The sequence below is a fragment of the Crocodylus siamensis genome, chromosome 2 (genome assembly GCF_052110815.1).
Source record: "Crocodylus siamensis isolate JL-2025a chromosome 2, ASM5211081v1, whole genome shotgun sequence".
In the NCBI taxonomy this organism is placed as follows: domain Eukaryota; kingdom Metazoa; phylum Chordata; order Crocodylia; family Crocodylidae; genus Crocodylus; species Crocodylus siamensis.
The window spans coordinates 31,086,588-31,102,482 of record NC_143396.1 but is presented as its reverse complement, the minus strand read 5'-3'; the positions used below and the strand labels follow the sequence as shown (position 1 = coordinate 31,102,482).

Genomic DNA, 15,895 nt, shown 5'->3' with positions numbered 1-15,895 from the left:
CACTATATATATCACCAGATAATGTTGGTTTATCTTTCAGCACTGAACTCTGGAAATCATCTTCTAAATTTAGGTAAATTTCACCATTCTCATTCCAAAAACTCACAGCAATACAGTATTTTCTATTGTGTCATTTATTATTTTTATTACAGAACACAATTTATTATTTTTTTCTTTTTTTGTAGTTTGAATTCTTCTCTTGTTTCTTTCCGACAATCTCACAACTCAGACAAATACAAAGTCCCATATCTATCAAAATTAAGGTTAGCAACAAAACAAGACAAAAAAATAGTTTCCGGCTATCTGCCTCTGCAACTCAAATCTTTTTTCTTTCTGTAAAGTTTAATAAATTTTACTTCACTTTCATTCCTGTTTAAAAACAAATTAAAAGAAAAGCTTTACTTGTTTCTGTGGAGTTCTTGCTTTCCTCCAGAACTTTTTCAGTCTTTTCACTCTCTTCCCTCAATGAGTCCTCAACTGTATTCAGTCTCTGAACATTGTAACTCTTCTTAATTGCTCACTGCACCACTTGCCAGCTCTCTATCTCTCCGGCTGTCATGTTCTTCTGTCTTCTCCCCGCTCCGTGCCACGTCAGTCTTTTTTCCATCTGGGGTTCTCACGTTTCTGCCCCCTCTGTGGCCACTCTAGTTTTGCAGAGCAGTGACTCTGGAAGCGCCATTCTCAGCAAGATTTTCTTTCTCCCGCTGGCTCCTACCCACTCCCGGGCAGCAACAGGATCATCCTTCTTTCTTCTTCATATTGGTGTTGCCAAGTTTGTTGCTGAAAACTGTTATTTCAGAGTAAGTAAAATGAGTATTTTTCTAAAATTAGAGATTTAGTTAAGCAAAATTGACAAGTCATTTTTTTATCAGAATCAAGTTCACTCACAGACTTCCATTAATTAACAGAATATGTGAATTAAAATAGCTTTTACAAAAAGGAGCCCTGAGGAATCTGTGTTGTAAATTAGTTTAAGCCACTCTTGTGTAGCATATACAATAAGAGAAAAGGGACAAAGAGGATAAACAAGTCCAAATATTGATTGCTACACTATTATAATGACATGTCAAGGTAATTTCTAAATTCCACAATATTTTCCAAGCCAGATGGATTGCAGGAAACTCTCTACCCTGGTAATGAAAGCAAAGAATTTAGGTGCCAGCAGATAATTCTTGAAGAGACTTATTTGTTTCATATCCTGCTCTAACTGGCCTTTTCTTCTAGCTTGGCTGGAGAGAAGTTCATAGATCAATGATGCAGTCTGTGAAAGCAAATGATTAATATACCTTGGAGTTTAGATGGGGCCCTTTGTCTCCAGTGGGTCTGACAGGTATTGAGGATGAGTCTGGAGCAGTCCATACTGGTGAAATTCTGGTTCTGGAGTACATCAGAGGATTTGAATGGAAGGGATTTGGTCAGTCCTTGTCCCTCCTGTCTCTCCCCTCCTACCCCCTGGGGACCCACTGCTGATGTGCTGTAGACAAGCACAGAGTCTATGCCTAGCAGCAAACATTCAAAAAGCTTGTGCCTGAATTGATTCAATCTTTGCAGGTTAGTCTAACCTGGCTAGACTGAACTGTTTTGTAACTGCACAGACATCCCCTCTGGACTGAAGAAATGCAGGCACATGCCTGCAGTGGCTCAAGCTAGAAGCCAGGGAGGGCTACAGCAGCCCTCTGTTCACTTCCACAGTGCTGAGCTGAGGTGGAGGTGTGGCCAGGCCTTGACAGGATGCCCTGATTAGGGAGGGGTTCCCCCCCTTTTCTGACCAGCTCAGCAGGGAGTTGATAACGCAGTGTTTCTCACCCCTAACTTAAGAAAAAAAAAGCCTCTCTCATTAGTTCAAGCTCATCTTAAACAACTTTTTCCAAGGAAGGAATAGTGGGACATTACCAGCTACCTGTTGATTAACTCCAAAAACCCACAGGTCCATCATTAGCTAGCATACCACATGCTGGCTACAGTCCATACTTTGGGAGAGGGGAGGGGGGGAATCCCTGCTTGAGCAGGGAGTTGTGAGTGGGGGTTGGGACAAGGGGCAGCCAGGCAGAGGGGCATGGCAGAGCAGAGAGTGCCACCCAGGGCTGCAAAGCATCTGGGATGCTGGGGGACTCTGTTTTAAGTTAAACCAGGAAGGGGTCTAGGACAGACATTGCATAAACCAGTTTGAGCCAAATCAGTTAAGTCTGATACTACATTCAACCAGGTTTGTCTCAAACTGGCTTCAGCCATTTTCAAATTGGTTTATGTTCACTGAATGTCTGTTCGGTTACAGGTTTAAATCAGTTTATGATAATTTAAACTGGTTTATGTACAATGTCTGTCCTTAGCTTATTTGTTCTCCTTGGGGGCATCCACACGAGTGGGCACGTGCCTCTTGCCCCACCTCAAACCCCTTTGAAGTGGGGCAACAGGCATGTGCAGGAATGAAAAAATGTTCCCCACACTGCAAGTTTGCAGCACAGGGAGAAAATTAGATCCCTGGATATCCAGGGCTCTAAAAAAAAATCAAAGTTTAAAAAAGCAGAGCAGGCAACCGGAGGTTGGGTCCTCCACAGAGACACTTTGGCTGCCAGAGCATCTCTATGGTTGGCCCCTTCCCCTGGTGCTGAAACACGCGGCCAGCCAGGCCACATGTTTCAGCACCAGGGCTCCAGTGCTGGTGAGTAAGGGGTTGGGGGGCTGGAGGAGGGGACCACAGGGGGGACCCCCTATGGCCCCACCCACTCCTCCATCCCCCCGACCAGCTCCTATGCCTGCCAGCCACCCTGAGGCCCCCGACCCCTGGAGAGGCTGGCCCCTCCCCCTGCCAGCCCCCCCGAGACCTCCGCTCCCTACTGTGGCCAGCCTCTCCCTCCACCAGCCCCCCCGAGACCCCAGACCCCTTCCATGCTCAGCCCCTCCCCTTGCCAGCCCCTCCAATACCCCCACCCCATGCCGTGATTGGTCTCTCCTCCTGCCAGCCCCCCCAAGGCTCCTGACCCCTGCTGTGGACGGCCCCTCACACTGCCAGCCCCCTTGAGGCCCCTGAACTCTGGTGAGGCCAGCCCTTTCCCCCATCAGCTCCCCCGAGGCCCCCAACCCCTGCCTTGGCTGGCTCCCTCCCCCAAATACCCCCATCCCTGCCCCCCACCCCATAGTTTTAAAAAACAAAAACAAACAAAAACCAGTACTTACCTGCCCTCTTGCTGCATCTGGCTGACTGGAGTCCTGCCCACAGAGTGTGTGGTATGGGGACAGCTCCAGCGGCCCCAGCCCAGGCCCTGCTGCATCCCTGCTGTCCTGTGCTGCCCGGGGTGCTCTGCCAGGAGGCTATGGAGCGCCTCTCCCCCCCAAGGTAAGTGGAGGCTTTTTTTTTCTTTTTTTTTTCTGTTTTTTTAAGTGACAGTTCCTGGGCTTGTGGGGGTAGCCATAGGGTTCTGGGGGTGCAAGGTGGGGGGTGGGGCTGGGAGGGGCAGTCATTGGGGAGCTGCAGCAACTGGTGGGGGATGGGGTCAGGTGGGACAGCAATTGGGGGGCTGGGGTGGGGCATATGGGCCTTGCGGGGGGTTGGTAGCACCTGTGGGGGCCATTTGGCTCCTGTTGGAGGGCTGTACCCCTTGTGTGGGAGCCAAACCGCCTGTTGGGGGGGACGAGTCCCCTGTTGGGGGGCTGTACCCCTTGTATGGGGGCAGAATCCCCTTTTGGGGGGCCAAAACCCTTGTGTGGGGGCTGAGCCCCTGTTGGGGGGCTGAACCCCAGTGTGGGGGCCATCGCACCTGTGGGGGAGGTCAGTAAAGTATGAATTCAAGAAACATGTATTTAGTGTTCCATTTATTATTATGATAAGAGTCTTGTTTTAACACTGTAAGATATATCAATAAAACATTGTCCAACTGATCACTGTCTCTATCTCACTGTCTCTCTCTCTTTATAGTGGTCTTTTTTTTTACTTGTGGAGGAACATGGATTTCGGGGTGTTTTAGAGAGGGACTTTGGGATTTTTTTTATCAGGGATTTTTCAGTTTTCTAATAGGAAACACTACAATTCCTGCTAGTTCAAAGCAAGCCACCTCACCCAAACATCTTCCAGGTGATAGTTGCCCAGATGGCCAGGTAGGGGGCACACATGGCAGTAGTGCCATACAGAGGCCAACGCTGCAACCACAGCCCACTGGCAGCTGGCCCAGAGGGGCAGATGCCTCTACTGGCTGTGCAGTCCCCATCCAGGTCTGGCAGGTGCACAGCAGGTCACAGCCAGGCAGCAGCCCCCACTGCCAGCCTGCCCCAGGGTGCAGGGAACTCTCAGGGCTGCTTCAGCAGTCCAGCTGGCACAGGTACCAATTGGCTGGGCCCCAGAAGCTCTTGAGAGCTAGTAGCTCTGAACTACTTGCCAGGGTGATTTTTATACTGCTGGGGCCAGGACAGGGCAGCTTTTTATACTGCTGGGGACAGCACAGGTGCTGGCCCCAGGCTCTAGCTCCCCCTGGTTGAAGATCTGGGAGAAGCCAGGCAGGGTTATTTTGCCCCAGGTGGCACAGTTTGCCCCACACCAAAGTGCATGTCCAAGCATGCGCGCTGAAGGAAAAAACCTCAGCTTAAATTTGCATCGCTTCTTTTTAAGCTGCTGCAAGCACTTGTGCTTGCATGTGTGGACACACCCCTTCTCTCCTGCACTTAACATGTGGTTTTCCTATAGAAAAAATAGAAGAATACTTCTCTCTGCTACCTTCTAGCAAGGCATCTTTCCATTTCTCTTTCACTTTTGTTCAGGTTCATAAGGTTGACAGCCTTTGGCTGGGAATGCTAGTTGACATGCCATCTAAATCTCAGGAAAATTGCTGCTCTTTGTTACACTATTATTTGGCCCAGTCTAAACGCAGTTTTTAATGGTATGTTATTTACGGGGTTAATTTGTTTTTACTGAAATAGTTACACTGATGCTATGCTTAATGTAGGTTAATATTAGAATAAAGGTGCCTCATACCAGTACAGTTATTTTCAATCTTGCACAAGAATAGCTGTATTAGTATCTCTGTCTTAATACTGATATAACATAACTGCATCCATACTTGGGTCATGGTATTTCTCTAACTTTATAAACATAAAATATGCAGTCTCCTGTGTGAACAGTGAAATGTTAAATTCCTCCTCATTTTCAGAAATAGATTCGTTGCTATTGGACGTATTTGGTTCTGACAAGAGTAGACCCCTGTTCAGAGCTAAATCAGTTCAATCGAGGTAGCTTTTCTATTACAAACAGGACCTGAAAACTCATTTTCTTTAAAAAAAAACCCAACTACACACAAAGGAAACATCCACATGTCCAAACACAGATAATACATTTGATTGCATTTAGCTGATTTGTACACTGATGACTTGACATTTTTAGATACGCTTACATTTGCACTTCCACTTGAACTGCTTTCCTGTATGCTTTTCTCAACCACCCCCAGGCCCTTAGAGGGAAAGGATGAGGTGGTACAGGGGCTTATTTGAAGAAAAGTATATGGTCAGGGAGGGCTTAGAAACATATTTTCTCTGTGTCATACATAGTTTGTATGTTTATTCTTATCTATTTATTTCACATTCTTAATGCTTTATCAACATGTAAAGAAGCCAAGTCAGAAAGCAAACACTCAATGCTGTAAGAATGGATGCTTCATTTGAGGCTGGCTCTCAACATGCTTTAGGTCTTGATTTGCAGTATGTATTCATGGAGATAAAAGAAATATTATCCTAATGTTATGTCAAATACCTCATCTATCGATAACTATTATGGTCCTGGTGAGAACATTACTACCAAAAAATGTTGTGAAACCTCAAAGAAACTGAGGTCTAATTATGTATTACCGGGTAATGCCTCAGCTGTAGCACCTGTAAAAGAAAAGCAAGGCTCGCTCTTTCAGAATTATCCTCATCAGTTTAAGATATGTGTTCACATCAGATATAATGGTTTAACAAAGCTATTTCTATTGGTCTGTTGAATTAGGATAAGATCTATAATAGTTTAATTTAACTGGTACTAAATCTTAGTGTGGTTTGAAATACAAATTTGCATGAAAAAAATTCTCTATCCTTTCTTCATTACAAAATAAAAGTATCAGAGGTAAGGAAGATTAAAGAAACACATTTTACCTCAGTGTAGCATGTATTTCCTGAATACTGTCATAATCTGCTGCCAATTAGCAGACATAAAACCAAACCACTTCAAGTCTAGACTTGTTTTAAACAGTTTTGCAAACATTAGGTCAAATTCTGTTTATGAGTAGTGTGCACATTTTCTATTATCTTGACTTGGGAGTTGTATACTCATAACTGACAGCAAATTTTCCCACTATGTTATTTAATTTAATGGTAGAATCTTTTTGTTTTGGTGTGATTTATTATCATACATAACAAGTATTGAAATAAAGCTCTGGGGACTGAAGTGCTATATTTGTTCATAAAATGGGTTCCTATGGGCAAGGGCAGCATGAGATTCTCCGTTCTTCCTTGTCCACGGACTTCAGTCCTGGCTTGGATGGGGCAGCATTTATGTTGTCAAGGGTACCTCCATCTCTATGCTTACCCTCCTTGGCCTCTTTATCAAAGCTCTCAACAGAGGTTCCAATGCTCATTGGAAACTAGATAGATTTCTCCCCAACTCATTTCCCATGGATCATTGATCATCCATTAAATAGTAACTATTTACTGCTGGTTACCTGAATTGGATTTGAACTGACAATCTAGAAGCAAAAATCTCTGAACTAGGTCCTATCTAGCATCTGCTCTCCATCTGACTCCACTGAGCCCTCTACTTTTTGCTGAATTGTAAAGATACAAGAAATGTATAATTCATGAAAAGCAGCTTACCTTTACAGTTCCTTAGCACATTACCTTTCTGCTATTTGAAAGATACTGTCAATAGAGAGCAAAAGAATTGAGGAAGTATATTTTCTATATGTTGTATTGAAATATTTTTAAAGGCTAAATCTCTGCACATTTAATTGCATAATTTATTTTCCAGTGTAACTTTTTTTCTTAATACTTAGCATAATATTGCACAACTGTTCCTTGAGTGAAGCAATGGATTTAGTTTAGTCCTATGCTGTTATCTGATTCCTTAATGCAATTTCAGTGTAATAACTAGAGATGGGCCAAACTGCATGCTTTAAAACCTTCGTCTGGGCCTGCTTATTTTTGCAATGACTAAAATCAACAGAGAAATAAATTATGACACTGCTGCCATGTTCAATTTAACATGTGTAAGCAAAAATTATTTTTGGATAGTAGGTGCATTGAGAAGAAAAAAAAAATCAAACCTTAATAGAAGCCAAGTCCAGCCAAAACAGCTATGTGACAGTGGGTTTGATTTATACTATTTTTCATGAAAAGGCCTTAAATTAGTTTTATTTATCTGAATATATATCCAGTTATCTGGAGTGCCCATCTTCCAGAAGTCTGTATGTAGTGGCTGCATATTAGGCTCACAGGAGACAGGCTGGTCTTTTGACCAAGGGGTGGAGAACCTGAGAGGCAAATTTAGGTTGCACATAGCTCAGCTCTTACCAATGACTAACACAATATAATCAACAAAATATATGGGGTAGATCTAATCTTCTGTGGCATGCACATTGCGCATGTTTTAAAACCTACTTCTAGGCATGTGGCTATGTGTTAAGTGGTAGTTTTTTAATAGAACATCACACATCTGAATCAGCTGTATCCCTAAGTACAACAACAGAAACTACATATTTCAGTACTCAGGGGACTGGAAATTCTACAAGAAATCTGACAAACAAATCAAGTAAATATGTGCTATGCTATGGCCTTACTCTATGCAAGTTCTTAAACCATGCTCGTCACGTCAACATTTGGGCATTAGGCTGTATGACTCATTCTCTGCCACATGTTATGTATGTAGCTCCTCCTAAAAGTCAAGGGCAATTTTATTTCATTCCTAACTCATACAATCCAATACATAACAGAAAGCAGTACAGTTTTTTTCAGTCTACCTTATACAGTTGTACACAGAAGAATCTAAGACACACTTAAGAATCTGGTACCTCCATCAAAATAATTTACTACTTGTTTCCTATCCTACATAAGTCTCCCAGCAGCCACATGAGGAATTTCCTCATGAAACACTCCAACAGCCACATGGCAAGGCATTCCAACTGAACAAGTAATCTCATAAACATTTACTTCACAGCAATGCAAATTTTACCTCTTCTAGTAAACTCAATTTATTCTGACAGTACAGGAAGAGTCTCCTAGCTTGTTTTGTGAGCTGAAGTTTATACAGCCTGGCACCTATATCACCTGGGATATAGAATACAACAAATTGTTGACTTTGCAGCCACTATTGAATATGTCAATTATTTTATATGGGCTTTTTCTATGTAATGAATAGACAAAGTTCATGCCACACAGACATATTCTCAGTGACCTTAGTCTCATACCTCTGTACCAGCAAGCAGTGCTGTTCCTGTTGGCACAGCCTGATAAAACTATAATAGAGCTTTATATAGGATGCCATGTTCTTGTGTGAGGGATTATGCCAGGATCTCTGTAAAGTACTGCATCTGCAGTAGAGGGCACAGAATCAAAGACAATATCATGCCCTACCTTTATACAGTGCCTATCTTTAATTTACACATGGCAAAATGATTTGCATAAACGGAATCCTTTGTGAAGACTCAAAGTAAAACTGAGCATTTGGAGTTTATAACAACCTAAGTTCTTAGATTCAGTTCAATATCCTGCACACTTTGTGGCTTTGGGAAGGTCAGGAAGCACAAAAATTTGAATACATAAGAGGCTACTTTAGTGACACTTCTGATCTGCCTAAAATGACAAGACACAGGAAAGCTCCCCAGAGCCTGATCAAACCTTGATGCCAAATTGATACCTTTAAGCTCTGCTGAATTCATGTACAATTAGAACTGCTCTAGCATAACATTATTTGTAGGACTGTCTCAGTTCAGTGAAGGACCAAAACAATAATTACTTTGAGGAAGAAGCAAGGACTTGACAAAAAACAAACAAAACAAAACAAAACAAAACACTCTTGTAAATGATGTATATGTTTGTCCCAAATGTTGTTAAGGTCTAATTAAACCAAGAAAGGAACATAACCAGCAGGAAAAACCAGAAAAGATATAAAAGCAAGTTAGTTGGCTGGGACAAATCAGTCGGTCAATATCTTTTTTTACCTGCTAAACTGATTAAAAAACTCCAAACTATCAAACACGTTATGAAATAAGGTGAAAGTCAGTTTCTGGATGATTTGTCACAAATACTACCGGTAAGCTTGGTCTCAGAAATGATTTAACTGAGACCTCTCCACTCATAACAAAACAGCAGTCGCCCTCCTGTTTTGGGCTTATGGGATACTCCATACAAAGAAGGAGTTAATCAGTTTAGGACAGAATCCACCCTGGAACAGTATCTTGTGCAAGGGCAGCTAGTAATGTGTCTCACAATGCTTTTCTTTCACAGCATCCACCCTGGCTTATTAGACAACAGGTTCTTTGCTATGCAAATTCTGTCCTATAATGCACAAAGAGGATGAGCAGTACCTACCTCAGTGTTTTTAAATGGGAAGTCTGGCATCAGGCTGCCTGTAGATCAGTGTTTCTAACTAGGGTGCTATGGCATCTTGGGGTTCTGTGAGCTCCATTTAAGGATGTGGGATGCCCTGCTATTAGCATTGTTAGGTGTGCAAACACCTACACAATTCACATGATAAACCCAGTGATTTCCAATAAGCATCCATAGTGTCAAATACATTTTGACTTGTTGCAGTGTTTCTGAGTTCTTCACAACAAAATAATTGCTCTATTATTTTTCTATAGTCAAAACATGAGTGAAAGCCAAAGGTAGTCATTTTGAGTGGTGCCTTGAGTTAAATGAGGGGTACTTTGAATCTAATGACGCGTGCCTGGCATCTAAAATGGTTGAGAGCCACTGCTCTAGTTTCAGGACCAAACCAGTAATTGCTTCCCTTAAGATATCAGTATCCTTTTCCACTCCATTCCATTGATAATCTATTAAAGTTGCAAAACCACAAAAAATTTAAGGGAAGAATAATAATAAATGCTGTGTGTGTTGTCAGTTTCAAACCTCATAATTAACTGAGAGATATTAAAGGGGAAAGTGAAAATTAGAAAAACAGTGTTGTAAGAGATAATCTACTTATTGTACCAAGTAGAAATAGAAGTTTAAAACAGTAAAGCTGTGAATTTTCTTTTTTACTGCTGGAAACAAATCCTATTTCTCTTATGTGACATTTTATGTAGGTGTCAGGTAGGAATAGGATGTATTATGCTTATCTTATGCCACATAAATTAGTTCACACTTTTAAAAAAATGTTTTCCTTTTTAATGATTTAAAAGTGGATCAGACAATCCTCAGAGGAAATATGAAAATATCAGGTTTTGAGAACAGGGTAGGTGTCTAAATGTTTGTGCATATATCTGCTACATAATGCTTACAGCTTCTGGTAATGTAGAGCAGAAGCACAGTCATTTCTCAGGCTGACTTTAAATTATTTATCTTTTGGAAGTGACTGTAATAAACTAGGAGCTTCAAAGGAATTTAAAAGTTAAAACAGAAAATGAAGGGCTATTTTCTCGAGTATACATGCATCCTTTTGCTGCCAGTGGTAGTTATGCATGCTTATATGACAGCAAAATTTGCCTCTGAAACTGGTAATTTGATGTATTATTGAATATTCAGTAGTTTTAACTAAAGCTATAAATAATACTAACCTTTACTTCTAGTTCTGTCTTCTCCTATTCTCATGTCTGAGCACATTCTTGAACAAAAGAGAATTAAAGAGTCACATACACAACATAAACAAATGAATAACTATCAAAATAAATGCAAACTGCTTCCGTTCTGGTAATCAGTGTATTTCTCTAATTTAGAAAGTCAGCTCCTCAGGTTAGCATAAGAATATGGCCTGGTTAAGGCAGTTACTAGACATGTAGAAGTTCCAGGTTTAATACAAAATACAAAATAATTGCTCATACAAACTAGCACAACTTCCATAAAAGATTGAGAAAGAACAATCTCATTACAGCCAACTACCTTGTGAGTAGAGCATTCGTTTAGGATGTGGGGAGAATGATGGAGTAAGGACTTGAATCTGGGTTTCCCAGGTAAAGCCTGAACATTTGGCTATTGTCTATCATACCTTTTCTCTATGATAGTCATTACCAATATGTGACTCATAGCCACAGGAAATTAAAAAGGTGAAGCCAAGATTGATGGGGAAAGCAAAGTATGATGTTGCCTGCAGCATGTTACTTGCCCCATGTAGTTGCCTCTGGGCCAATGAAGGTGAGCCAAGACTGAAAAGTCTCATTTAGTTCATTCTTTTAAAAAATGGAAAAAAATATATCCAGCTAGCTCTAATCTCTTATTCCTGTAAAATGTAATTCACTGTCATGCCAGATAACATAAATCACAAATGTATTCAAAGGCCCAACCTATTCCACACTGGGTGTGTCTACATTTGCACTTGATGCGGGACCAGTTTACTTACAAGTCAACTACTCATGAGTAAATGCTCCTAGGCAGGTGTCTACATGTGCAGGGACATGAGAGAAGATTCACTGCTCCTAGCAGCAAACTGCTCCCACTTCCTCGGGCCCTGCAATGGGCCCTTGCTCTCACCAGGGGGAACTGGAGGCTCCAACCAAAGTTTTCTGAGGCTGGAGGCCATCTTTAAAAGGCAGTCCTGCTTCCTGCTCCCTGACCAGCTGCACATCTGGCCAGAAGCAGTGTGCAGAGTATCGAGGCAGCACATGGCAGCTCTCGTGGTGCAGCTTCTGCCTCCCTACACATGGCTACTCCACCCCAGCCCCTGGCAGTAACGCCCAGCACCCTGGGCTCCTGCTGGTTGCCGTGCTGGCCCTGCTGGCTCCCCCATGCACAGCAACTGCCTGACTGGCCCCACTGCAATGTCCCAGGGCTGCTGTACAGCTCCAGCCTGGACCCCATCTTACAGGCTACAGTGCCTGCAGTGGCCATGCTGCTAGGGGTGGGCAGTGGAGCAGGAGTCCATGGGCAGATGGGCTACAGCGGGGAGTGCAGGAGGAGGCAGGTGGCCAGTGCCTCTCACACCCAGTGCCCTGGCCCCCTGTGGTGGGTGTGCAGCTTGCCCAGGGCCTTGATGGGTTGAGGTCCACTGCCGTAACTGCTATCACAGCTGGTGCTCCTGCAATCATGCATCCTCTGACCATTGAGCTGCCTCTGCCCAGGCCTCATGGAAGAACTCCCTGTGGGCCTCAGATGTAACGTAGTATGCAGGGGAATGTTGTCCTTGGTGAACTCAAGGTGGGTAGTGAGGGTGCGCCAGCATCCTTTCAGGCAGTTGAAAGTACACTACAGCAGGGTGTGGGCCCAACCCAGGCACTGATTGAAGTGGGTCTGATGGGGGTCTTGTTGGCCAGTGTAGGCTTGCATGAGCCAGGGGAGGAGCAGGTAGGCCAGATCCGCAGTGAGGAGGGGTGGGACCATCACAGTGCCCAGCTGGAGGTCTGGCACCCTCGGCATGAAGTGCTTACTCTGCACCAGGGCTGACAGTGCAGAGTTTTGAAACATGCGGGTGTCATGGGCACTGCCCGCTCAGCTGGCACTCACATTGGTGAAGGTGCTATGGTGGTTGATGACGGCCTGGAGCACAATGGAGTGAAATCCCCGCTAGCTGTAGTAGGGGTGGTCACCATGGGGAAATGTAGGTCTCATCCAGGGCCCCAATGCACTGGGGGATTACCAGGACCGGGAACCCCACCACCGCCTCCAGGAGGTTGTGCACATGGAGCACGGTGTGCCCCAGAACATCCTAGGGAGCACCACACACCTCCACGATAGTCTCCCCTGCAGAGGTGGCCCATGTAGCAGAGGCTGGTAGGCATGGCCATCTTGAGCAGGACAACGGCCAGCCAGGTTTCCATGGGAAGGGTTGGCCACATGTTGTTGTCCTGCCACTCTAGGTGGGAGCAGAACTGTTCCAGGATGCCCAGCAAGGTGGCCCAGGTCGTCCTGAACACCTCCAGCCACTGCTTGTCATTCCAGGTGTGCTGGACACCATGCAGCCACCAGTCCTGGCTGGACAAAGCCCAGAGATGGTGGGGCTGGAGGCCCAGAAGGGCAAATGCAGCCCTGGCAGTGGCATTCTCAGAAAAACACATTATTGTCCTCACAACAAACAGACCCTCCTTTCTGCTCCCTACCCAACAACAAAGCCTGTCCTCTCTCCCTCCCCAGCACCAGAACCCCTTACCACCCAGCCAACCCAGCTAAAACAAAACACCCTCTTCCCCATGCAGACTATTCACAGTGTAGTTTGTGTGTGTACCCTCCTGAGGTGGGTGGCTGTGGGGTGGAGGAGTATAGGGGGTGGAGTTGTGCACAGGTGGCCAGCACCCCAGCCTCTGGTTGTTCCCCTGCAGGTGCTTATGCCATCATGAGTGCAGTGGGTGAGGGGCTTACCCAGGGCAATAGCAGCTGCTGGTGTCCTGACATGGGCATCTCCCCTTCTGGCAACCAGTGGCCAGGGCCAACAGAGCCAGTGTGCAGTCCTGACCTCTCTGCAGGCAGCTTCTGCTGTGTACCTGCGTTGGGGTCCGGGGTGAGCAGTGGTGCTGGGCCTAGGTGGGGGAGCTTGGTGGTGGGGTACCCAGGGCAGGGGCTGGGGCAGGGTATCCTGGCTGGTGGAGGAGCAGGCTGCTGGGGTTTGGCTGTGGGCAGCTGTCACTGGCCCAGGTGGCCAGGAGCTGGCTGCAGCTGGGTCTGGGGGCTAACAAGAGCCTGTAGCAGCATGCAGGGCTGGATGGTATAGACCTGGCAGCCACACAGCACTACAGTTCCAGGCAGTGTCACCGGGGAGCAGGCAGGCCGGCACAGGAAGCCTACAGCCTGTGCACAGCAGAGGCCAAAACTCCCCCCAGCTCCCTGCTGTTGAGCCCTGGGGCTCAAAGTACCTGCAGGCTTTTAAAGGACCTGTGACTGGGTCTGCCATAGAGCCAACCCAGCCCTGGGACAGGAGAGGCTCCTAGCCCTGGAGCCCTGAGGCTGAGCTTACTGGGAGTGTGCTCCCAGCTGGGAGTGCTCTATAGCCAGAGCTGACTGGGAGTGTGCTCCCAGCTGGCATTTAGATGTGCATTACTGCACTGTTATTCATGCGTAAATTTCCTACTTGCATTTGCAGGTAGCAAATTTACTCGCTAGTGGTGAGGTTTTCTCTGCATTAAGCAAGTACACATGTAGACACATACGTTTACTGTGCAGTAAATTATGCTACTGTGCAGAAAAGCATCTTGTGTAGATGCCCCCCGTGGGTGCGTCTGCACATGCACTTTACTGCAAAGTTGACTAATTAACTCTGCAGTAAAACATCATTGTCAGGGACAGTACTATCTAATGGCAGAGTAATTAAGTGTGCCAAAATTCATGTGAAGATGGTGATGGGAGTTAAAGTGCAAGGGCTGCCTGCTGCACGGCTCTGCACTTTAGCACTGTTGTACCCCAGCCAGCCCCTCCACTGCTCAGCACCGCCACCTGGAGCCCGGGGCTAACCCCGTGAGCCTGCTGCCAGCCCGGGGCTGCTCCACCCCAGCTCAGACTGCGGCGATCCCAGGCACATGTGTAGACACTGCACCCGGGAACAGTGGATTCTGCCTTGACCTGCTCCAGAGTGTATTGCATCACTTTAATTTCTTAATGTAAATGCACCCACTGTGTTGTCAATCCCAGAGGTCACAAGTTCTGAGCAAAGATCTCAAAATTCAGGAGACTAGCTTAATGAAATCTATGAATTAAAAAAAAAAGTGTACCTCTTTCTATTTGCCTTCTAGTTTTTGAGCCATTAGGTTGCACTTGAATCATATTTTCATTCTGTCTGTACTACAGGGGCATTAGCTTGGATGTTATGTAAAACTGATCAGCAGTGAACTTATTAGTATTAACATCTAAGTTGTTACATGTTGCATTGAAAGTTAACCACTGACATGAATGTAGTGGTATAGACCTCTGGATAATATAAACCTGGCTGATGACCGATTAATCGTGAGAAAATGAAGAGGAATAAACTCCCCAAGCTCAAGAGTTTGATATACATGTTTAAAAATTGAAACCTGTGATTCTAAAAGACTTAGGCAGGTTTGTGTGACCTTCTCTACATTGCTTGGTCAAAGTATTTCACACCTAAATCTGGGAGAAGAAAAAGAAGGACTTATTAACTCTGAACTGGAATTTGATATATTACTTCACAGGGTATAAGGGCTGTAGAAAGTCTGAATTTAAATGGTTACTCAAACTAAAATCCTTCATATCAATTAATTAAATCACCTGTCATACCAAGAATGCAGTTCCTGACCTAAGCTTTCAGAAGATTACAGATGTTGCCCATTTAGTCACAGTAACTGTACATTAAGATGGCCACACTCAATTAGTCATCTGTGCTTACAATTAGAGTGATTGCACATACACGCTCTTTTAATTATCATTCTATGTTAACATTCTACACACTTCTTAAGTCAACGTAAGTGTACATTTTTGCATAAACATTATTGAAGAAATATAGGCCAGATGTTCAGTGACATGGTAAGGGAAGTTTAGGTTAGATATTAGGAAAATCTTTCTTACTAGGAGGGTGGAAAAGCACTGGAACAGGCTACTTAGCAAGGTTGTAGAATCTCCATCACTAGAGGTTTTCAAAATTTGGCTAGACAAAGTCTTGGCTGGGATGATCTAGTTAGGGATGTCCTGCTTTGAGCAGAGGGTTGGATTAGATGACCTCTTGAGGTCCCTTTCCAACCCTAATTTTCTATGATTGTATAATATAATGCAGTATGCTGCCAAAAAAGGAATCAAACTTCACGGAGGTGTTAAATGAAAAAATACACTGGATTTAATGGAGGGG

At 44.5% G+C, this 15,895-nt stretch overlaps 2 long non-coding RNA genes across 4 annotated transcripts in view; both read left to right on the top strand.

Annotated features, from left to right (window-relative positions):
• The window catches only part of LOC149870118 (uncharacterized), a 94,396-nt gene that overhangs the window by 38,562 nt on the left and 39,939 nt on the right, over window positions 1–15,895 (top strand). The gene's annotated exons all lie outside the window — the stretch shown is intronic.
• LOC149870119 (uncharacterized) lies at window positions 51–3,247 on the top strand. Its single transcript, XR_016440423.1, has 4 exons — window positions 51–73; window positions 186–263; window positions 649–800; window positions 3,221–3,247. It is a non-coding gene; the product is annotated as an uncharacterized LOC149870119 (long non-coding RNA).